The sequence below is a fragment of the Sorex fumeus genome, unplaced genomic scaffold (assembly GCF_029834395.1).
Source record: "Sorex fumeus unplaced genomic scaffold, SorFum_2.1 ptg000265l, whole genome shotgun sequence".
Classification (NCBI taxonomy): Eukaryota; Metazoa; Chordata; class Mammalia; order Eulipotyphla; family Soricidae; genus Sorex; species Sorex fumeus.
In genome coordinates this window covers 16,374,343-16,399,830 of record NW_026606322.1, presented here as the reverse complement: position 1 = coordinate 16,399,830, position 25,488 = coordinate 16,374,343, and the positions used below count along the sequence as shown (strand labels likewise).

Below are 25,488 nucleotides of genomic sequence, written 5' to 3'. Positions count from 1 at the left end.
ATATTACACAAACTAGACTTGCAGGGGTGGAAGGATTTAAGCACTAATAGCAAGCAGCACAAGAGTTCTGATATTCAGAGTTTATGTGGCATGAACACAGGCTTTTTTCCTGCCATCATTATGGATCTACACATCCCAATCCTGAAGAACCGGTTGAAAAATGGAGGAAATCCTTTCAGCAGCAGTTTTAAATGATTCTAACATAATGAAGATAGTTTATGTTACTGATTTTAGATGTTTGATTTATAGAACTAGTGTCTGGGAAAATGAAAATGATTGATTAAATTCCAGAACTAGTGCTTTCTAAGTCCATTGCTTATTCTCTCCTTTAGTTCTCCTTTCAGGAAGGTGGAGTATAAAACCACACAAAAAGGTTACAGGAGGATACATCAACTTTCCCTGAAAAATTCCCAACAATGAGGACTTTTTAAGTACTCAACATAGCATTGCTGATGTTCACAGCATACTAAAAAACTGGTATTCAAAGAAATGCATTTTCCTAATTTTCAAAAAGGCAAATAAATTAGCAGTGCTTTTGCTTGAATTAGATTCAGAATTTAGAATTAGCAGGATACATAAGATCAAACATTGCACTAAGATATCCCAGGGCATAATTTACTATTTGTTTATATATTGGGCCCATTAGTAAGTTGCATTTACCCTACTTAGCTTATTATTTGGTTCCCCTTAAGCAATGATTTGCTAACTTGTATTCCCAATGTCCTAAAATGATTGAATGTAACAGCTTAAAAGTACTTACCCACTCCCAGCCCATAGTTAATATACTGGCAGAAATGGCCTAGTTACTAAATGAAGAAAGGCCTAGAAGAGAACACTAGGCGTGGTCAAATGGCTTTCATTTATTCAGTCTATAAAACTACACAGTCTCCTTATTCTTCCATGCTTAAAAATCTATTTCATAATCTTGATCCTCACTCAGGTTTTCTCAATGCCTAACAAGTGGATACATTAACCGAGCAAGTCCGAGCAGGTATAAATGCATTTAAAACTTTCTATCATACCTAGGTCATAATATTTTGATAAAACCTTTCCTTTCAATATTTTCATCATTTAACAAATGGCATTTTTATGTGGCATACTGAGCTATTAAAATAGAAATTAACTCTGATTCCATTTAATCACTTGATCACTTGACATCCTGTTACTCATCAATTTGCTCGAGAGGCGCCAGTAATGTCTCCATTTGTGCCTGTCGCGTGCTAGTGTAGCCCAATGGCGTCTATTCGCTCTAGGAACATGAAGAGCCTCGAACCAATTGTTCAGGGTCTTGAGGAAGAAGTCTGACCATCCTGTAGGTGGTAGCCATGTATCTTAATATCCTGTGGAATCCAGTCAGTAATGGCTCTAGTCCAGTGGTCATCTTCAAATCGCATTATGTGTCCAGCCCATCTGATTTTCGAAACCTTGGCAGACAAGACAGCGTACCTGATTCGATTGTCGATGGAGGTCGGAACTCAGGATTCCTTCTCTCACTTAAGTGAAGCGTGATCTTCCAAGCATAGCTCTTTTGATTCCTCTTTGGGTGACCCGAATAGCGTTCTCATCCTGTTTTCATAGCGCTCAGGTCTCTGAGGCATATGTTAATGCAGGAAGAATGGTGAAGTCGAAGAGATGTGCCCAGAGCCAGAGTTTCTTCATCCTCTTAGCTATTTCTTCGACACTCTTGAAGGCGTTCCAGGCCGCTCTCTTCCTCCTGTGCAACTCAGGTACCAGGTTGTCTATCATGATGAGTTCACAATCTAGGTACACATAACTGCTGCATTTGGAGATGTTCATTTGGTTGAGAGTGAATGGAGCGTCAGGAACGAGTCTGTTTCTTATAAACATTGTCTTCCTGAGATTCAGCTGTAGTCCGACCTTTCCACACTCAAGGTAGAAGTCAGCCAGCTTTATTGCTGCTTGGCTAATGTTTGATGTTATTAGAACGATATCATCAGCAAAGCGAAGGTGGTGTAGTTGCTGACTGTCTATGTTCACTCCCATTCCTTTCCATTCCAGTCGTCACATGATGTTCTCGAGGATGGCACTGAAGAGTTTTGGTGAAATGGTATCACCCTGCCAAACCCCTCTCTTGACATGGATTATCACTTCCTTGTAGAATGGTTGAGATCCTGGTGGTGAATCAGTAATACAGCTCACGAAAGATCCTGAAGTATTTAGTTTGAATGCCCTGTTTGGCTAGAGCTTCAATGACTGCTTCAGTCTCAACAGAATCGAAGGCCTTCTTTAAATCAATGAACGTTAGACAGAGCGGCATCTTGAACTCCCGAGAAACCTCAATGAGCTTGGTTATCATGTGGATATGGTTGATCATGCTGAATCCTTTTTGGAACCTGGCTAGCTTGCATGGTTGTCCTTCATCTAGTGTTCTACCAATCCTATTCAGGATGACTCGAGTGAACAGCTAATAGACGACAGACAACAGGCAGATTGGGTGATAGATGCCAATGTCATGGATGTCTCCCTTCTTGTACAGTAGAACAGTCCTGCTGGTTTTCCACTGGGATGGAACCTTGCATTCAGACAGGTAGCGCGTGAAGACCTGAGCCAGTGTATTGATGAGTACTGATGGCTATTTCCACTACCTCCACTACCCAGCTGCTGCCATGCTCCAGGCCGCTTTCCGGATGCTTGGGCTGAGCCTCAGGCATGAGTGAAGCCCCACAGAACCAGATACCAGACCTTTGTGATCTTGGACTCAAGGTTCAACGGGACCTGGAAACAGAGATCCTCTGCCTGCCTCCAACCAATCTTTGGTGACCCAGGGATCACACCCAGAAGCCCCACCCTGCTGGTAACAGATAAACACCTCATCGGCTGGCTGACCTCCACTACCTCCACTACCCAGCAGCCATCATGCTCCAGGCTGCACACTTAATGCCCATATTCCAAGATTATTACACCATATTTGATGCGGTTCAAATGTGGTTTGAACCATAGGAACACCTGCCAACGTGATTAGAGACCACCTAAAAGCCTCCATCCCTCTGTGAGAGCCCGGCAAGTTAATGAGAGTATCCTGTCCACATGGCAGAGCCTGGCAAGCTTCCATTTTAAAAAAATGTTTATAAAACAAAATTTCACTCTAAAAAAACATAAACTAAGTTAAGCCATAGTCCTTAGAAAATTGTTTTCTAGTTAATGCTGCTGAATAAAAAATTAGAGAAGCTCAATAGGACATGGACATTCAGAAATTTAATCTATGATTAATTTATCAATAAGCAATTTAAAAACTTTTTAATTAAGCTCTTAACAACATGCAAGGTAAGAATTCATGCACCGTGTTCATTATGGAAAGACAAAAACACTTAATCCCTACTAAAGATTTTATAGCATATTTAGGAAGAATTTGAGACTGGTTAATGGGTGTAATCATTAGTCCCCCCCCCAAAAAAAAACCAAAAAAGAAACTGGAGAGAGTTAGTACAGTGGGAGGGTGCTTGCCTTGTATGCGGCTGCCCCAGGTGATCCCTGGCATTTCATTCAGTTCCCTGAGCCCACCAGGAGGGATTCCTGAGTGCAGAGCCAAGAATAAACCCTGAGCATCCACTGGATGTGGCCCAAAAAACAAGAAAGAAAGGGTGTGTGTGTGTGTGAGAGAGAGATAGAGAGTATAAACTGCCCCCCACAATAAACCTGTACTCAAATATTGGGGCATACCATCGAAATTGGTTTGATGATCAAATAATAACTGACTCAGAATCCTGTCCAGTAAGTAATATTTCCTCTTTTCAGGCAATATTAATGGCTAGCCACGCATCTGAAAAAATAATGTTCTCCACAACAGCATGTGTAGTTTCTCTCTCTCTCTCTCTCTCTCTCTCTCTCTCTCTCTCTCTCTCTCTCTCACACACACACACACACACACACACACTTGTAAGTGTGTGTGTATGCATGTATGTATAATTGGATATAGTATTTTGGTTACATGAATGGAGAAAGGGAGGTCACCTGAAGATAAATGGAGCCATCTGCAGCCTCAAATCTGCTGAATAGACAGTGGTAGTGCTAGGTTTTGTGACCAGAAAATCTGATAAACAAGTATCTGCCCCTTAGTTCTAACACAGGGCACTCTAGATAGGCCAAGACTGCCAGCAGGGGGAGTAATAGACTTATTAACAAAAAGATCTTTTAACAAATTATATCTTAACAAAAAAAAAATAAGGAGATATGTAGTAGGAGCACTAGTCACAGTTTTGATATATGTCTGATGAATTGACATGTTTAACAAAAAACTTAATAACAATCACTCCTGGGGGTCTGGAGCTGTAGTACAGAACTGCTATAGGTGCATTGACCTTATGTATTACATGTAGCTGATCCAGGGTTGATCCCTAGAAAGCCATATGGTCTTCCGAACATGGAGAGTAGTAATGTTCCAGGAGTAAGTCCTGAGCACAGCCGGGTGTGGCACTGAAACAAAAACAAATCTCTCCTGGGTTAACCTAAATATGTACTGCACACATTATTGGACAATCCCCCAAGGGATGTAGAACAGGTTAATGACAGAGTAATATTGGTTATAGCCTTGTCATACTAGCAAAGGTTTCTCTGGAACTCATTTAATCTCTGCTATACCTATGGCAACTAAAGTCTTATGTTTTGGGGTTTTGGGGATCCCTACAGTCCAAACCAGTTTGAAAGTTTGAACAGATAGCTATGGTAAAGACATTTCCTACACTATCACAAAGAAAACAAAGAGAAAGCTATCAGGGCAAAGCCATTTAAAAAAAATCTGATTAAGAATACTGTACATAACTCATCAAGATCAATGATGGAGAATCGTCTTACTATTAAATAAAGAAAACACATGACTGCATGCAAGAGTGAAGCTTAAGGTTACACACCCCTGAGAAGATACCTCCTTAAGAATGGAGACCCAAATCAGAAGATAAAGAGATATAACAAGTTTAAATGGGAGCCTGGTCAAGAGAACCTAGATCATGAAACATTGGACAGTTATACGAGATTCACAGACTTCAAGGTAAAGCTGGGAGATTGAAGGAAGTGCTAAGAGATCCTAATAGTATATTATAATGATGAAAAAGCAAAGTGGAGATGCATGAGTTTTTAATAACTAAATCAAAATTCCTACTTCTTGAGAGAATGAAACACTCCCAGATACTGGATATGGAAAATGCTGATATTTACTGATCATGATTTAATATTTTATTGATATTTTTTATTGTACCATTCTGTAATACAGTGATGCCCAATGGCCCTATGAAAGCTGGGCATGACATTCTACATTAATAATCCCAGATCAATAAAATCTTTATTATTTTGCCTGTTTTTAAAGCATTCTTATATGTCTTTCTTGTAATAAAAATGCCAGTGATCAACTTTGGCTATCTCCTTGATTGCCTGTAGCACCTGGTTCTTTCTTTTAAACTTCTGTGAGTTTAAAAATAAACCTAAGTACCTGTAAGTCCTAAGAGGTAGGAAAGTTCTAGCTCAATGTAGGGAGTTTGGGTGTAGGGGTTAGGATGAGAAGGCTGGGATTCCCAGAATTTAAAAAAAAACATGATTTTATTTAGATTGCTGAGATCATTTTTGCATTGTTAATTATTCAATGCTTATTTCACCATATGATAAGTGACATGAAGCTAAACACTACACATCATATATATATGTGTGTATATATATATATATTATATAGCATTACAATGAAATAAATGTATTTCTCCTAAGGGTATTCTTCTTTACCAACTATCTATAAAAATCTATAAAATAACAAATTAAAAAGTAAGTTATTCCAGTTAAAGAGTGTTTACTTGAAATGCAATGATTTTAACAAATCATATTTAAGGCACAGTGTAACTGTAAGCTGGGAGAACCTAAGAGCTTATCTATGGAATGGAACTCATCATGGTAGTGACACTTGGTGGTGAGGTGGGGTAGGGATGAGGGAGAGGAGAGAATCTATAACAATGGCCAAGGACACACTGGTGGGGGATGTGGTGCTGAAATGTTGTATTCATAAAATCCTGTCAGTGACAGTACTGTAAATTCTAAAGAACAGTGACCAAAATTTTAAAATTTATGCAAAATCAGTGCAATTTTCTAATAAGAAATTAATGTTTTATGAGATGATATTAGTTTATATAGTGATGTTTTGGGGCTAGTTTTACCTCTTCAGAGTACATGTTTTACCACATCACCAATCATTACTTGAATATTAATTACCTTCACCACAGATGACTGGGCTCAGCCCGACTTCAATCTCCCTTCCCCCATCCACTCTAGTAACAACAGTTCTGTGATCTGAGAGCCTATGAGTTTGGTTTGGTCTTTTTCTTTGCTTTATTTCTTTTTATATTTCTTTTTATTCACATATGAGTGTGGCAGTTCAGTAATTTGTGTTTTTCCTGACTCATTCACTTACTGAGATAATTCCCATTTCAATCCATGTTATTGCACATGGCAGATTTTGTTTTTTTTTTACAGTTCAGTAGTATTCTGTTATGTATTCAATGAGAATTCAACTTCCAGTATTATTTGATTAAAATATTAAACACCTATCTTTGCCAATACTTTAGTCACTTTAATATATACTCAGTGTTACAGAAAAATTGTTTTTCACCTTGGTTTCTAAAATATTTTTCAAAAAAACCCACAAGGAAACACCCCCATAAGTAAATACGGAGAAACTACTATGGCATTATAGTGAGAGTTGTACAGTGTATAAAACAAGTTCCAAGCTTGAAATTCTTAAAGCCTCACTTTCTTTCCTAGCAACTTCATGGAAATGCCAGTGCCCAAAAACATTTGGCACACTCAATTCATATACCTACTGTGAGAGACTTAAAATCCCAATTAACTCTCAAGATTAAATTGTCCCAAGACTGCTAAAATCCCATTTTCATCACTTACTAGCAGTTGGTCAATTTACTTTTCTGAATTTCAGGGTTTCTGCTTAAAAAATGGTGATAATAATAGTAGTTTCTTCATTAGAAGGGCTGCTGTGAGGATTAAATTAGATGCTCTATTTAAAAGTTTTGCACAGTGGGAGGGGGGTATGGTCAAATACGAAGACCCTGTGTTGATATCCTTCTGCAATCATGGCTAATCTACACCAAAAACTTGGGGGTATCTACACAGAAACCAATCCAATTTTTTCGGGGAGTAGGTGGGTCTGCACCCAGTAATGCTCAGGGTCTACTCCTGTTGATACTTTGGGTGGACCATATATGATGCCAGGGACTGAACTCAGGTCAGATGTGTGCAAGTGATCTGTCTGCTCTTCTATTGCTTCAACTCCCCCCTCATCCGCCCTGCAACGTGAAATTCTAACCAACATTTTCTATAGAAAAGGACAAAAGGATATCAACCAGATAGCCTGGAAACAGAGACTGAGAGATGTCTTCACAGAGAAACCATAAGGCTATAAGCTACAATAGAAAAGAGATTCCTAAGGTGCAGAAGTTTGCTCCAAACTACTTGGCACCCCAATCCTATACTTAGAATTCTTGAATAGAAGATAAAGAAGTACAGGGAATATACAGATGATACATATATAGGTGTGAAGTAATGGGAACACACCATCGTAGTGACCTCTAGCATCCTTGCTGATGGATGTATGAAGGAATCCATTCACTTTACTAATATACTGAGGAAAATTCATAAAGTATGTTTTACCCATCACTACACAATTTGTGAGCTAACAGCAGGCAAAGAAACAAATATTAAGAGTGCTATTACTCTTGACCAAAAACAGACCTAAGTTCTGTCTCCACTTGACCACCAGAAAACTACATAGCAAGCAATCACCCCAGGATCCTCTCAAAATGTAAATCAAGCCTGTACAGACAGGGGGCTAAAAACATGCTGTATACCCTAGCTGGCACAAGATCAACAGGAATGTTTACCCCGTTGGTAAATTATACACTCCGCTGCCAGCTGGGACTGAGGGACCAGCTCCTTTCCTCTCAGAATTGTCCTAGCATGAATTCCCAGTGATGGTTTAAGTCTCTGTGTCCACAGCATTTTAGTGACAATCAGTCACTCCTGACTGTGAATCTATATTTGACCTCAGAGCTACAGCTGGTGCCAGGCACACATGACTAGAAACTCGAGCTCTTAGAGTCATAGCCAGGACCATGCACATATGACTGTGGATATCAGGCTGTCGAACACAGTTACCTGGCCCCTTTCCCAGTCTTCATGGGGTAACAGGTGCAATGAGAAAACAGAGGTACTCACCTGCAGAGATGAATCAAAATGATACCAGGAAAGAATTCTTCGTACTACTATCAAAAAAAAACCCTTCAAAGTGGTAGTCCTAATGATGGTTATTAAAATGAAGATCATTCCTTCCCTGTCATTCTCTTCTCTAAACACTGGGGTCAAGGGTGATCTAGGCATCCCCTCTTTACTATAATGTTTCCTCATCTAGTATTCCATGTATCACAGATAAGTGAGATCACACTGTGTTTTTCTTTCTTCTTCTTGTTTACTTCATTCAACGTGATGTCTTCTAGTTCCAACCAGGTTGGGGAAAACTGCATGATTTCATCATTCCTTGCTATTGTATAGTATCATATATGTATGTATATATATATGAAATATATAAGTATATAAATTCATATATACAGATGAATGGTTTGTGAAGATGTGGTCTGTATATGTGTGTGTGTAAACACACACACATATACAGACCACATCTTCACAAACCATTCTTCTGTTGTTGGACACATAGGATGATTTGTTATCATAGCTACTATACTGAGAACTGCAATAAATAATGGTGAGATAGGTCCTCTTGAAAGTGTTTTTTTTGTCCTGGGAGTAGATGCCCAAAAGTGGAATTACTGGGTTATATGACAGTTCAATTCTAAGTTTACTAAGAAATCTCCATACTGTCTTCCACGGGGGTTTTATCAGTAAACAGTCCCAACAGCAGCAGATGAAAGTGTTTCACCATGTCCCTGGTCCCATTATTTTTGATATCATTGGTGTGAGATGATATCTCATTGACATATATCCAAAACACTGAAACATGGGATCTAAATTTATACCACTGAAACTTCGTAATGTGCTTGTCAAGCTGACAGATGAAGCAAGGGGAGGGGGCTAGGGGTACAGAGAGAATAGGGAACACTGGTGGAGGGAAGCTGACACTGGTGGTGGGTTTGGTGTTAATATTATATGCTAAAACTCAACTATAATAACTTTGTAAATCAAAGTTATTTAAATTTAAAAACTACTTTAAAATGAAGACATCACTAGAAGAGAACTTCAACAAAGATAAATTTGGGAAATATTGAGAATAGGCCAAAAGAAATCGCAGAACTAAAAAATACATAGTAACTGAATTAGAAAAATACAAAAGAGGGATTTCTCAAAAGAAGAAAGAATAAGCGGAAGAATGCTATCAGATAATGCAAAGATAAGGTATTAGAAACTTTTCAAATAGATTAGCAAAAAGAAGAAAGAATTAAAAACAAGATGTAAGGGCTATACAGGATACCATCAAGAGAAATATCTGCATCAATGGGGTTCTAGAAGGAGAAGAGAAAAAGAATGGTGCAGAATGCTAATTTGAAGAAATAATAGCCACAAACTTGCCCAAGTTGAGAAAACATCAGTAAACCTCAGAAACAATTCAGAGGGTGCAGTTGGTTCGGGGTTAGCGGGAGATGCTTTTTGTATGTTTATTTAAAGAATGTAGACTTTTAGTGGGTGTGGGCACTGAGTGATTAATTTTTCTGAAAAGGAGGCTGTTAGCCAACTAAGTTTGGCAGCCTCTGGGTCAGACTTACTGATTTAGGAAACTCAAAGAATTTAAAAATAAATAAATACAAGTATACACACATTAAGATACATTCTGATTAAGATAGGAAAAAACAAAAAGAATAAGCAAAAGAGAGAATCCCATAGCAGCAAGTGAAAAGCAAAGAGTGCCATATAAGGGAGTCATGTGTAAGGCAATCAGCAACTTTCTCAACAGAAAACCCATAGGCCAGAGAGAAACAGCATTGGATATACAACATGATTAGTGAAAAAGACCTCCAACTATGAATACTCCATCCAGCTATGGTTTTACTGAGACTGGAAGGAAGAATAGTTTTAAAACAACTATTAAGGAAATTCACCACTAAATTTGCCTCCAAGAAATAAACTATGGAGTTTTTATAAAAGAAAAAGTAAGTCTATTTGGAAGTAGAAATATAACTAAAAGAAAACAAAAATCCTAAACACAAAATGTCATAGAAAGAGAGTCATAAAGGAAAATCATAGCACCAACTCGAGTTTTACTTGCTTTCAATTTGTTTTTTCACGTGGTTAATTTTTTTAATTTGTTTTGGGGACTACAACCCAGTGGTACTCCTGAATTACTTCAAGCTTTATGCTCGGGGTTTACTGATCAATCCTGGTGGGGCTGGGGAACGACATGGGATGCTTAGAGATTGAACCTCTGTTGGTCACAAGACAAGTGCCCTACAGGCTGTACTATCACTCAGGCCCCACTTGCTTTCAATTAAAAACTGGCTACTCCAGGTCCAGATGGATTCACTGGCAAATTTTTCCAAACATTTAAAGAGGACGTATTGCCAGTTCTTCTCAAGCTTTTCCAGAAAATTGAAAAAACAGAAACTCTCCCAAACAGTTTCTATGAAGCCCATATCTCTCTAATACCAAAAGGAAACAAAGACACCACAAAAAAAGAAAACTACAGGCCAATCTTCACAGATGTGAAGATTCTGAACAAAATACTAGAAAATAGAATTCAACAACTCATCAAAAAGATTATACACCATGACCAAGTGGGATTCATCCTGGGGACGCAAGGGTGGTTTAACATTTGGAAATCAATCAACATAATCCATCATATCAACAAAAGAAAAGATAAAAATCATATGATCATGTCAATAGATGCAGAGAACGCATTTGACAAGATCCAGCACCCATTTATGATGAAAACCCTTGCCAAATTGGGGATAGAGGGGACTTTTCTCAATATAGTTAAAGCCATCTACCACAAGCCTACAGAAAGCATCATCCTCAATGGGGAAAAACTGAGAGCCTTCCCCCTAAGATCAGGGACAAGACAAGGATGTCCACTCTCTCCACTACTGTTCAATATAGTAGTGGAAGTACTTGCAATAGCGATTAGTCAAGAAAAAGATATTAAGGGCATCCAAATAGGAAAGGAAGAAATCAAGCTCTCACTATTCACAGATGATATGATACTATACTTAGAGAACCCTGAAACCTCTACCAAGAAACTCCTAGAAACGATAGGCTTGTATAGTAAAGTTGCAGGCTATAAAATCAATACCCAAAAGCCCATGGCTTTCCTAAATGCAAATAGTGAGAGAGAAGAAAATGACATGAAGAAAACAATCCCATTCACAATTGTACCCCAGAAAATCAACTCCCTAGAATTAGCTTAACTAAGGAAGTAAAGGACCTGTACAAAGAAAACTACAAAACGCTGCTTCAGGAAATAAAAGAGGACGTGAGGAAATGGAAAAATATCCCCTGTTCATGGATCGTGAGAATTAACATTGTCAAAATGGCAATACTTCCCAAAGCACTGTACAAATTCAATGTGATCACTATCACGATACCCATGCCATTCTTCAAAGAAATGGAGCAAACACTCCAGAAATTTATATGGAACAATAATCCCCCACGAAAAGCTAAAGCAATTCTTGGGAAAAAGAAAATGGGAGGAATTAACCTCCCAAACCTCAAACTCTACTACAAAGCAGTAATAATTAAAACAACATGGTACTGGAACAAAGGCAGAGCTGCAAACCTATGGAACAGGGTTGAATATACTGACATCTCCTCTCACATATATGATCATCTAATCTTTTATAAAGGAGCAAGAAATGCGAAGTGGAGTAAGGAAAGCCTTTTTAACAAATGGTGCTGGCAAAACTGGACGACTACATGCAAAAAACTGGGCTTAGATCTATGCCTAACACCATGTACAAAAGTTAGATCAAAATGGATCAAAGACCTCAACATGAGACCAGAATCCATAAGGCACATTGAAGACAAAGTTGGCAAAACCCTCCATGACACTGAAGCTAATGGTATCTTCAAAGATGTCATGCCACTGGCCAAGCAAGTGAAAACAGGGATAGACAAATGGGACTATCTTAAGCTAAAAAGCTTCTGTACCTCAAAAGAAACAGTGACCAAAATACAAAGAAAGTCTACAGAATGGGAAAGGATATTCACTGAACACACATCCGACAAGTGGTTGATATCAAGGATATACAAAGTGCTGGTTGAACTCCACAAGAAGAAAACATCCAGCCCCATCAAAAAGTGGGGCAACAAAATGAACAGAAACTTTCTCAAAGAAGAAATCCAAATGGCCAAAAGACACATGAGAAAATGCTCTACATCGTTAATCATCAGAGAGATGCAGATCAAAATAACAATGAGATATCATTTCACATCACATCACAGAGACTGGCCCACATCCAAAAGAACAAAAACAACTTGTGTTGGCACGGATGTGAGAGAAAGGGACCCTCCTTTACTGCTGGTGGCAATGCCGACTGGTTCACCCCTTTTGGAAAACAGTATGGACAATTCTCAAAAAATTAGAAATTGAGCTCCCATTTGACCCAGCAATACCACTCCTGGGAATATACCCCGGAGAGGCAAAAAAGTATAGTCGAAGTGACATCTGCACTTGTTTGTTCATTGCAGCACTGTTTGCAATAGCTAGAATATGGAAAAAACCTGAGTGCCCGAGAACAGATGACTGGTTAAAGAAACTTTGGTACATCTACACAATGGAGTACTATGTAGAAGTTAGAAAATAATGAAGTCATGAAATTTACATACAAGTGTTACTACATGGAAAATATCATTCTAAGCGAAATGAGCCAGAAAGAGAGGGATAGACATAGAAAGATTGCATTCATCTGGGTAACATAAAGTAACAAAATAAGAGACTAACACCCAAGAACAGCTGTGATAAATACCAGGAAGTTCACTCCATGGCTTCGAGGCCAGCTGCACACTTTAGGGGTAAAGGCAGCTTGGATGGAGAAGGGAGCACCAAATAAAGGGTGCTGAGAAGATCCGCCCAGGACGGGAGATGCATGCTGAAAGTAGACTCTAGACCAAACATGATTGCTACCCAATGCCTCTTCTGCAAACCACAGCACCCAAAAGAAGAGAACAAAAGGGAGTGCCCTGCCACAGAGGCACGGTGGGATGGGTGATGGGGGTGGGGGGTGGGATACTGGGACTGGTAGGGGTGGAGAATGGGCACTGATGGTGGGATGGGTACTCACATTGTATAACTGAAACTCAAGCACAAAAACTTGTAAGTCTACAAGTGTATCTCATGGTGTTTCACTAATAAAAAACAAAAAACAAAAAACAAAAACACAAAACTGGCTATTATGTTAGCACCATAGGTGAAAAATTCATGGTAGTTTAAAAAAATTATAAGAAAAAAAGAGGCAAAGGGATCACTATATAAAAGGCAGATATAAATATATGAGAATGAGAGGCAAAAAACAGAGATATAGCGCCATAACATCCAGGCCCTACATACACAAATGACAATTATTCTTTTTACATTAATAATTTTAATTATTAATGAGCAAATGGTTAATTTAACATTAATAAACAAATGGTTGAAAAACAACTATACAAGCAAATGGTAGCATAAAAAAAGGCAGGGTCAATCATACCTCTATTGGACTTCAAGTTAATATAGATGACAAGTGATAGGGTTAGAAATTACATAATGATTAAGGATCACTTCATAAAGACTTAATATTTATAAACAATGGCATATCAAAATATACAAAGCAGCTATGATCAGATCTGAAGAGTCAACAACAGCAACACAATAATAGCAGCCCACTTTAACCAGTGGTCATATCAACCAGACAGAGAAACAAAGATTCACAAAGAAGTTAAAACAGATGAATAGGCATTTAAAGGAATCTTTATAACCCCAAAAGCAAAACACACTTTCTTCAAGAGAGCATGGTATATTCTTCAGGATAGATCACAGCCAGGGATGCAAAACAAATCTCAATAAATTAAAAAGATTGGCATTTTGTAATTTTTCAGGTCACAGTGCTATAAATAGAAATCTAGAAAACTTTAAAAATACTAAAAATCATTACTGAATAGTAATTTGGTCAATGAGAAAATCAAAAGAATTTTTTGAAAAATCCTGGAACATGAATGAAGAAACACACTATTAAAATATATAGCACAGTGGGTAGGGCGTTCGCCTTACAAGCGGCCAACGTGGCCGACCCGAGTTCGATTCCTCCACCCCTCTCGGAGAGCCCGGCAAGCTACCGAGAGTATTCGATATGCCAGACACAGTAACAACAAAGTCTCCAATGGAGACGTTACTGGGCCTGCTCGAGCAAATCGACGATCAACGGGAGGGCCTTTACCTTTTACCTTTAGCATAAAAAAAGTAGAAACTGGGAAGTTCACAATAATATAGGTTTATATCAAGAAAAAAATCTCAAACTATAAAAACTGACAACTAAAAATACTATAGAATAACAAATAAAACTTAAACAGAAAAAAACTAATTAAAACTTAAGAGTTAAAATAATAAATAGCTCCATAAGACAATACAAAAGTCCAAAGAACACAAGAGTTGGTTCTTCAAAAATTTGTACAACACACAATAAGAAAGAAAAAAATCTTAATATGATGAGAATAAATGGGGAGAAGCTACAATATAACACAAAAATATCAAGAGAGACTATTACAGATAACTATGCGTCATTGAGTAGAAAATCTGGAAGAAATGGACAAATTCTTAGAAGAATGAACCAGAATAAAGAAATCCTGCATTGAAATTTAAACAAGAAAAGAGAAATAATATTCTCCTAGAGTCAAAGAGAGAGCTCAGAGAACATACTAGAACACATACTAGAAGGCCTGCGCTTTTTTTTTTAACTCTTGGTATCACATGAGCATTGCTAGGAGTGATTTTAAAGTAATCCTGGAGTAGCTCCTGTGTATCACCCAGAGTGTTCCCTCATACATACACAAAAAGCATTAAAAACCCCCATCAAACCTTTCCCTCTCACACCAAAGAAAACTGGGGATAGTTGTGGAGGAAATGGGATACTGTTGAAGGGAGTGGTGTTAGAGTACTATATGCCTGAAACTCAACCATTGGTAACTTTGTAATTCATGGTGATTCAATAGCACACTGTCCTCCCATTGTTTATTGATTTGCTCAAGCGGGCACCAGTAACATCTCACAACAAATTGTGAGACTTGTTGTTATTGTTTTTGGCATATTGAATACGACATGGGTAGCTTGCCGGGTTTTGTCATGTGGGTGAGATACCCTTGGTAGCTTGCCAGACTCTCTGAGAGGGGTGGAGAACTCGGGTCGGCCATGTCGGCCGGGTGCAAGGCAATCGCCTTACCCACCTCACGAAGAATACCTACTCTCACCAACATTATTCAACAAAGTAGTCAAAGTCCTAGCCAGAAAAATCAAGTAAGAAAAATAAAGGGAATCCAAATCAGAAACATAATACCAATAATTTGCAGATAACACACATAGAAAAAAAATTTCACAAAAACTTTGGAAACAAGTTATCAATAGTAAATAGGAAGGCAACAGAATAGACAAAATTTGTTGAATTTCTATATGCAAGCAAGCAAACTAGAAAAGAAAGATCCCAATTATAATTTCTTCAAGAATAATTCTGAGCCTGAAATTAAACTTAAGGAAAATGAAATAGTTGAATAATAAAAGCTGTACATCACCATTAAAACAGACACAGGAAGAAGAAAAGACATTCCACAGTCATGTACTCAACGGTTAAAAAAAATACCCTATCCAAAGCATTATACATTTTCAGTGATATTCTTAAGTAAACCTCAATCACATTCTTCAAGGAATAGAACAAACTTTATAGAACTTCATATAGAATAACAGCAACAACAATCCAAAAAGCATCCCAAAGAGCCAAACACATTTGAGACAATAAAAGAACGGAGAATCAACTTCAACTCCAATTTATAAGCTACAAACTAAAGTAATCAAAACAGTATGTCCTTGGGCTAAAATAAGACACATGGATAACTATAGTGAATGTACATTAAAGGATGCAGAAGCATAAAAGGTAAGTCTCTTAAATTAATGTGTTGAGAAAACTTCATAGCCGCATATACAATAATAAAACTGGCCCACTATCAAATACAACACCTAAAAATTAACTAAAAATGGATGAAAGACTTGAATTTTAGAGATAAAATCATTACAATGAGGAAAACACAGGCTAAACACTCTATGATATTAGGTCCTAAGATGTATTTTGAGAATCAACTCCAAGGCATGAAAAACAAAAGCAAACACGTGGCACTGATTCAAACTAAAAAGATTTGCACAGCTTAAAAAACTATAATTAAAATGAAAAGTCATCTTTATAAGTGGGGACATATTGTCACACCACAGACCTGATTAAAAGAAACATTCAAGATATATGTATATATACAATCGACAGAAATAAGAAAAACTCTCAACAAATTGGGAGAATGGCTGAAGAGACACTTCACCAGAGACAATGTATAGATGGCTTTCAGGCACATGAATAAATGTTTCTTATCACATATTATCAGGGAAAAACAAATCAATAAGACAATGACATACCTGTGAGACAGTTTTATATCAAAACAGTGCAGAAGCAAGTGTTGGTAGGCATGTGGAGGAAAAGACACCATTGTATGTTGTTGGTGAATATATAAATTGTCATAAATCTTCAGAAAATAATATGGCAATTTATCAAAATCTTAAGACATACCATGGTAGTGAAATGTGGAAGATAGGGGAATGTTGTGGATTTGTGAAGTGGGGACTCTGAGACAACAGTAGAGGGAAACACTCTGGTGGAGGTGTGTTGGAATATTTTATGCATGAAACTTGATTAATGAGAGTATGGTAAAACTGTAAAGCACAGTGATTAAAATTAACAAAATCCCAGAATTTAGTATATATATACTTTATTAGTTTATATATATGGGCTGGAGCGATAGCACAGCGGGTAGGGCGTTCGCCTTACACGCGGCCAACATGGCCGACCCGAGTTCGATTCCTCCGCCCCTCTCGGAGAGCCCGGCAAGCTACCGAGAGTATTCGATATGCCAGACACAGTAACAACAAAGCCTCCAATGGAGACGTTACTGGGCCCACTCGAGCAAATCGACGATCAACGGGAGGGCCTTTACCTTTTTACCTTTAGTTTATATATATACACACACATATATATCATATAATTCAGTATGTCCAAAACTAGGGTTCATTCAAAGAACAGAAAGGCACTAATCAGAAGATAAATCCACATTTATGTTACTTGCATTACTTTGTATTTTATAATAGCCAAGATGGATACAATTCAAGCATCCAACAATAGATATGTGGATAAAGAAGATGTGGTATAAACACACACACACATATATGTATATAAACATACATCACATGATCACTTGATATCCTATTACTCATCAATTTGACTGAGCAGGTGCCAGTAACGTCTCCATTTGTCCCTGTCTCCTGCTAGTATAGCCCAATGGCATCTGCTCGCTACAGGAACACGAAAAGCCTCACACCGATCATTCAGGGGCTTGACGAAGAAGCCTGACCATCTCGTAGGTTGGCGGCCACGTGATCTTTTGATGTCATGTGGAATCCAGTCAGTAATGGCTCTGGTCCAGCGGTTGCCTTCAAATCGCATTATGTGTCCAGCCCATCTGATTTTCAATGACATGGCAAAAGAGGCAACTTCCCTGATTCTCGATCATCAATGGAGGTCGAACTCCAGATTCCTCCTCTCACTAGAGTGAAGTGTGTTATTCCACACATAGCACTTTAGATTCCTCTTTGGGTGACCTGAATAGCGATCTCATCCTGTTTTCATAGGACGCAGGTCTCTGAAGAGTATGTCAGTGCAGGGAGAACAGTGGAGTCGAAGAGATGTGCCCAGAGCCGTAGGTTCTTTGTCCTTTAAGCTATTTTTCCTTTTTTTTTTTTTTTTTTTTGCTTTTTTGGGTCACACCCGGCGATGCACAGGGGATACTTCTGCCTCAGCACTCAGGAGTTACTCCTGGCGGTGCTCAGGGGACCATATGGAATGCTGGGAATCGAACCCGGGTTGACTGCATGCAAGGCAAATGCCCTGCCCGCTGTGCTATCACTCCAGCCCCGAAGCTATTTTTTGACACTCTTGAAGGCGTTCCATGCTGCTTTCTTCCTTCTGCGCAGCTCAGGTGCCAGGTCGTTCCTCATGTTGAATTCTAGACCGAGGTATACATAACTGTTGCATTCAGAGATGTTCATTCCATTGAGAGCAAATGGAAAGTCAGGAACTAGTCCGTTTTTCATAAACATTGTCTTCATGAGATTCAGCTGCAGTCCGATCTTTCCACACTCACGGATGAAGTCAGCCAGCATTTGTGCAGCTTGGCTAATGTTAGGTGTTATTAAAACAATGTCATCAGCGAAGCGGAGGTAGTGTAGTTGCTGACTTTTTATCTTCAATTCCTTCCCATTCTAGTCATCACATGATGTTCTTGAGAGTGGCACTGAAGAGTTTAGGTGATATGGTATCACCCTGCCAAACTCCTCTCTTGACGTTGATGATCACTTCCTTGTAGAATGGTGAGATCCTGGTGGTGAATCCGTAATGCAGCTCATGGAGGATCCTGATGTACTGAGTTTGAACGCCCTGTTTGGCTAGGGCTTCGATGACTGCTTCTGTTCCAACAGAATCAAAGGCTTTCTTTAAATCAATGAACATTAGACAGAGTGGCATCTTGAACTTCCCGAGAAACTTCAATGAGCTTGGTTATCATGTGGATGTGGTCGATGCTGCTGAATCCTTTTCGGAACCCAGTTTGCTTGCATGGTTGTTCTTCATCTAGTGTTCTGCCAATCCTATTCAGGATGACTTGAGTGAACAGCTTGTAGACAACAGACAACAGACAGATCAAGCGATAGTTGCCAATGTCATGGATGTCTTTCTTCTTGTACAGTAGAACGGTCCTGCTGGTTTTCCATTGGGGCGGAACCTTGCATTCAGATAGGTAGCACGTGAAGATCTGAATCAGTGTATTGATGAGTACTGATGGCAGATTTTTCAGGTTGTTTGGGTTTGACCTTGTCTGGGTCGGGTGCTTGTTTGCTTCTTTACTGACAAAATGGCGTGTCTGATATCAGAAGGGAGAACGTTGGGAACAACATATCCGTCCTGCAGAATTTGGTATGTGGGCAGGTGGACATGGCTATCGACGTGATCTGAGCAGAATTTATGGATAATCTTCTCCATTGTCCATCTGGAAGATGTGATAGATCCATCAGGACGTCAGAGGGCAGTCATCTTGGTCTTGTAGTTGGAGAAGGACAGTCAGGCGTTGTGAATGCTTTTCCCAGCTTCTGCCACATCAGTCAGCACTTCTGCTCCTCTCTCTTTGAGGGTCTTCCTTTATCGCTTCTTTGCACTGCTTAACAAGCTCGGATGTTTGCTTGCAGTTGCCTGAGGCTTGTGCCAAGCCACGCTGGCGAATGAGCTCGTGAGTTTTCGAAGACAGGTATCTTTTTGTGGCATCTCAGCATTCCTCATGCTACATACTGCTTAGCTATAAAAACCCCCAAATCTTGCCTCTTACAACAATATAGGTAGAGCCAGAGGAGGTTACATAAGTCAGAAGTTTCAAGAAAGACAAATACAAGCTAGATGGTTTTATTCATATGTGGGATATAGAAAGACACAGTAAGCAAATAGCCAAAACCACATAAAAACACTAATTACAGAAATCACAGAAATGAATTATTAGAGGGGGCAAAGAAAAACTGAAGGAGGGAGAGGTTATGAGGTCCAATGACTGTGGTAAGGGGACATAAGTATCTGAGTGGTTGGGTGCTTGGTTTGGTAACAAATTATTACTGTAGCACTGAGGCACTGTCCTCCTGTTGTTATATCGATTTGCTTGAGCCGGTACAGTAACGTCTCACAATTGTGAGACTTGTTGCTATTGTTTTTGTCATATGTAATACATCATAAATAGTTTGCCAAGCTTTGCTGTGTGAGAGAAATACTCTCAGTAGCTTGTTGGGCTTGCTGAGAGGGGGGGAAGAAATCGAACCCAGATTGGCTGCTTGCAAGGCTAACGCCCTACCTGCTGTGCTATTGTTCCAGCCCAACAAATTATTACAAAACAGTAAAGTTGTATTCTTGAAATATTTACAGTCTTTTATAAATTTTTACAACTACATTACCTCAATTAAAATTTTAAAATAAAATTTTAAAAGTTTGGCTGTGAGAGACTGTTCAGATGATAAGGCACTTGTACTGCATGGGCCCACACAAGCTGTAACCCTGACAGTACATATGGTTCCCTGAGCAGAGTCAAGTGTAATTCTTGAGCACAGAGCCAGGAGTAAGCTCTGAATACCAACAGGTGTGACCATGTCCCTCATTCCCCCTCAAAAAGCTTAGACACAGTTAAAAGTCTTGCATGATACCCAATTCACAGTATGCCTGTAATATATTTTAGCAGGTATTACTGCCATTTTGAATCCTCAAGCATAGTACATAATTTCACATCTGGGTTAAAATGCATAATTATGACACCATGAAGTGAGAATTCTCATTTTACTTTGCTAGAGAGGTAATGAGCATTCATGGTTTTCCCAATGTCACATAATTAGTAAGTGGCAGAGTCCAAGCAATGTCATTATAACACAAACTCTGAAACACCATACTATACACAAGCCTACTGATAGGTTTACTCAGAAAAAAATGTGCACACATTCTGAGTACCTATCTAATAAGTTGACTCACATAATAAACATCTGCACTGATTCAAAAAATATAATATATTCCCTTATAAAATGTCAGCTTTCAAATGATTACTATAAAGTATTTTATAAAACTCCCCTTTGCTATTTCTGTAAAGACCTATATGACAGGAAATTTAGTTTAGTGAGTCTCCCAATAATAATCTATGTGACAAATTATGAAAATAAAGGTATGATATACTAGAATTTCCTAATTTATACCAAAATAAAAGCTTCTTAAGGAGTTATATCCCATGTAAACTTCTACTCAGAAATACCTATGACAATCTAGAAACAGAGACTGGAGATTTAAAAAAAAATTCCTAAAACATATAATAATACTGGTAATTAGAAGGCTGGAAATATATATATATATATATATATATATATATATATCAGATAGGGTGCTTTTCTTGCACATAGTAGACCAAGGCTCAACTCAAGGCATCCCATAGTTTCCAAAGCATTCACTACTAGGAGTAATTCCTGAGTGCAGAGCCAAGAGTAAGAACCCTGAGCACCTCTGGATGTGGTCCCCAAACCAAACCAAAACAAAAAGAATGCTGATTGATTCCAATTTCAAAAAAAGGTGAAATGTTTTATGAAATAAGAAATACAATTACTGCATATTCTATGCCAGCACAATGTTAATATCACAGGTAAAATAACCTGTTAGGTTATGTTAATCTTAAAACAAGTGAAAGAAGAATTGTATCACCATTCTACCAGAAAGAATAAAGTCAAAGATCACTTCACATGGTCATGTGGCCATTGACATAGCCAGGACTTTGAAAGTATTTCTGCCATAACATCTATCTTATGGGTATGGACTCAGATCTAAAAGGGACCTTGAAAAGTCCTTGCTAGGCGCAAAATAAAACCAGTTTGGAAATAAGAAACTACACTCTTTAAAGTGTAGCTTCAAAACCTACATTAAAGATCAAGTGAAACTCCCTTTTACACCCAGCAAGAACTGCATTTGAGCCTCCTCTGAGCAACAAAGAATATAATCTTTATTCTCCAATCCACATTTCCTTCTCACCTACTCCTCAGATGTAAAACTGATGAGGTGGTACAGGTATATTGCCAAAGAAATAAAAGCATTTATTCAGTCACAAAGTATTCCATCACCAACGTGCTATAGTTTATCAGTTCTTCCTGTTAAACACCACTATTGGTACTTCACAATCACATCACATAGGGGAGGATTAACACTGAAATATTTTAAGAAAGAAAAAAGTATCTTATTGAAGCAGGAATCAAAATTAGTGATTGCCTACAGAGCAAGCTATACTGTAAATCCATTTGGGTATTTTCCTGTATTAGTTAAAAAAGATACTTAGTCTAGAAGAGAAGTTAAAATTATATGTAAAATAAGGAAAATTTAAAGAACTGGAGATATTAACTAAAGCAGATTCTCTCAATACAGTGTTGCAGACTTCCAAGATGGCACTCTAAACTAAAACTAAAATGATGTTTCATTCTAAGTTTAGATTTTTTTACTTCCTTACAGCTTTGCTTTTTAAGCTAAAAATTCTCTCATTCTTGGTGCAATGAATTTTTTGCTAAGTAATTATAAACCAATTGTGTTTAAACCTTTTGAGAAAGTTGGTTTTATGCTGTGAAACTTAAGATTTGGTTTCTATAACCTCAAATTTAGCATCACAAGGAAGAATGGTATCTATGGCATATTTGAAAAAAAAGTTTTGAAATGAAGCTATGGGCATTTAAAAATAGAATTCAGCACAGCTTCCCTCCCATTTTTTTCCACAGGGGGAGGAGAATGACACATCTGCGTTATGCTGCCAGAACTCCGTTGCTGTGAATCAATTGAGCTTCAGAATGGAGGGAAGCTACAAAGATCACATGTAATTACAGTGTAGCTTCCACAAACATGCACAGTTTGCAAAATACATACTCAAGTTAAAAATATAATGACCAGAACACCTCCCTAACATCCTCCATTAATCCTCCTTTCCTCCTCTCACCCTTCACATCTCTGAACATTCTATTGTACCTCTAACCATCTGCCCAACTGTCAGAGCTTTAGTTAGGCACCAGCTTCCTCTCCCATGAGCTTTCTTAAGGAGGCTTTGGAAAAATTTTGTATTTCAAGGACAAGGGGTAGAGAATGTGAAACTATGTAGACTAGATTTGAGGGCTAACCCCCACCCATTTTTTTTCCTTCTAAGATCAGCAGTATCAAAATTCTAATTACTAATCTACAAATAAAATCTTGGTAGGGGAAACAAATGCTGCATTAATTGCATACTTATTTTGTTAAAAATATCTGTTAAAACCATAAATAGGTTAGAAGAAATAAAGAGGGAACCATAAAATAAGATGAGTAAGGTTTAGAAACAATATCAGGCAAAAGTAAAAAACACCTGTTTCAAACAAACAATTTCACTACTGTAAGCATTCATTATTAATAGCAGAAGCTATGTTCTTACATACAGTTTCAGAAGTCCAGGAAATAATACTACTATGTCACAACTGGATCAGGAAGATAATTCAAAACTTCGTAAGTGTACTACATACAGTACCTCATATAAAATTATGTGAATCAGCTGATCAGGTGTCATTTATGTTGTAGCCAGGAAAATGAGTCACGAGTCCTCTTTCAAAGCCAAGTACTTTGCTGCTCCACTACAGAAAACATGGCCAGATTAGATAGTCTCCTACTGCCAATCTCCTCATCTCTATCTCCTCTGTAGAAAGCCACCTCATGTAGGGGTACAGCCTACGTCCAGAAATTGAACCAAGGAGCAACACTTCAGAAGTGCTCAAAGCCAAAACTTTCCATAGGCCTGTATGACAGGTGGAGTTCCCTTCATACCAGTCCTTCCTCCCTTTCCTTTCACAGGTATCTGCCTCTAATAAACATCTTGCATTCCAAACTCTGCCTCACTATCCACTTGCAGATAAAATAACCTGTAACATATGTTTTTCATTTGCATTCTCTCTTGTTCCATTTACCACAAAGCACAGAAAAATATAGACCCATTTTCTTGAGCTATCACTTAAGAGCACACTTTTCGTGTTTAAAGTCACTGTATTTAATGAAATATAAGTAGATTACTCCCTAAGTTATTCTACATGATATATATATGGATGCAGTTATTATTAAGAAGTTCTTTATGAAGATTAAACTAAACTTATAAACTTATAAAATTATAAATATAAAATCACATTTAATACTATTCATTGTTGAGCACCTTCTACAATCCAGGCAAGGATGAAAAAGCAGTGAAAAGAGCTCCTGCTCAAGAGGCATTTACATTCTAGTCACTGAAACAGAAATTAATAAAATGCCAACATTCACGAAGAAAATAAAGCAGGGTAAGAGAACAGAGAATGGGTAGAGACCCAGTTATTGTTTCAAAATCATAAACAGAGAGGGATTACTATAATCCATACATTACTGGGTTGTCATAGCCACATTTACATTTAATGCATCAATTTCCTGGATAGTATATCATTTCTATTCTGGCAAAGAATTCATAATATCCAACTTTATTAAAATAATATAGCTTCTATATTGAGTTTACCTGCTGCATGGAACATAAAATTTTAAATCTGTTACTAACCTATATAGCAATTCTGTCTTGGGGAAAGAGCAGCCTAAGCCATCAGAAGCTATAGTCAGATGCAGCTGTCTCAGGCAGATGGCTTTAGTGGGAAACATCATAAGTTTGCCAGATTTTTCAAAATATGAAAGGGTTCTCTGCCTCATTTTGCTTCATGAGTGACCATTCACAAACACCTGGTGTTCAAACTTCCTCTTGTGAAAGAATTATCACACATGGTCTTATCTCTAAAGGTTGTATGTTAAATGATCATTGTTTAAAGGACTTAATACTTAGATGACTTATAAGAACATAAGTAGGGGGAAACATAATCTTACATAGCTTAACTTAAGTGAAAAATTAAAATCAGGGCCAAGAAAGTAGTGGTTTATAGATAGAATAAGCTATTCTGCTCTTTCTAAAAACTCAAACAACTTTACATAGTGAATTACATATATTGTTTATAGGACTCTACTTATATGATCAGTGAACTAACAAATCATGCAAATGACAGTTATTTTTGTAAATAACTGCATAATTTCTACTTTTTTCTCTCTCAAATTTTAGAAGTGCTTTTTCATCATCATCTAACACAGAAACACTAAGTACCACAGTTTACTCTTTAGAGGTAGAAATCATGCTTATATACATACTTTGTGGAAAGTTTTAAGTAAAGAGGAAAAAGGACTTTTTTGGGTTTGAAGAAACTGACTGCAATTTCATCTAACGTAATTAAATTTTATTTCAAAATTAAACTGCCCCAAAATTCAGGTTTTTATTTATCTGCAAATAGAAAAGATTTACCCAAATACTACACAAGGTCAGTAAATGAAAGTCTTAAAGTATTTTGGTAATTACAAAATGATTTGTATATGTAAAACTGGATGTTATTTATGTTTAGATTTATATATCAATCTATTATTCTGATATAATTTTCAAATGAGCAGTAAAAAATAAGTCACTCAAGATTTAGTATCTTCTATGTTATATTTGAAAATTATCATAATCTGTTATTATCAAGGAAATCATATTTGAGGAATGTGGTGAGATGTGGCTTTGGATTTGCCAATAGTAAGAAATCTGAAT

The 25,488-nt window shown here is 37.7% G+C and overlaps 1 protein-coding gene across 1 annotated transcript in view; it reads right to left on the bottom strand.

Moving 5' to 3' along the window:
* The window catches only part of IFT57 (intraflagellar transport 57), a 103,671-nt gene that overhangs the window by 33,928 nt on the left and 44,255 nt on the right, over positions 1-25,488 (bottom strand). The window lies entirely within an intron of this gene.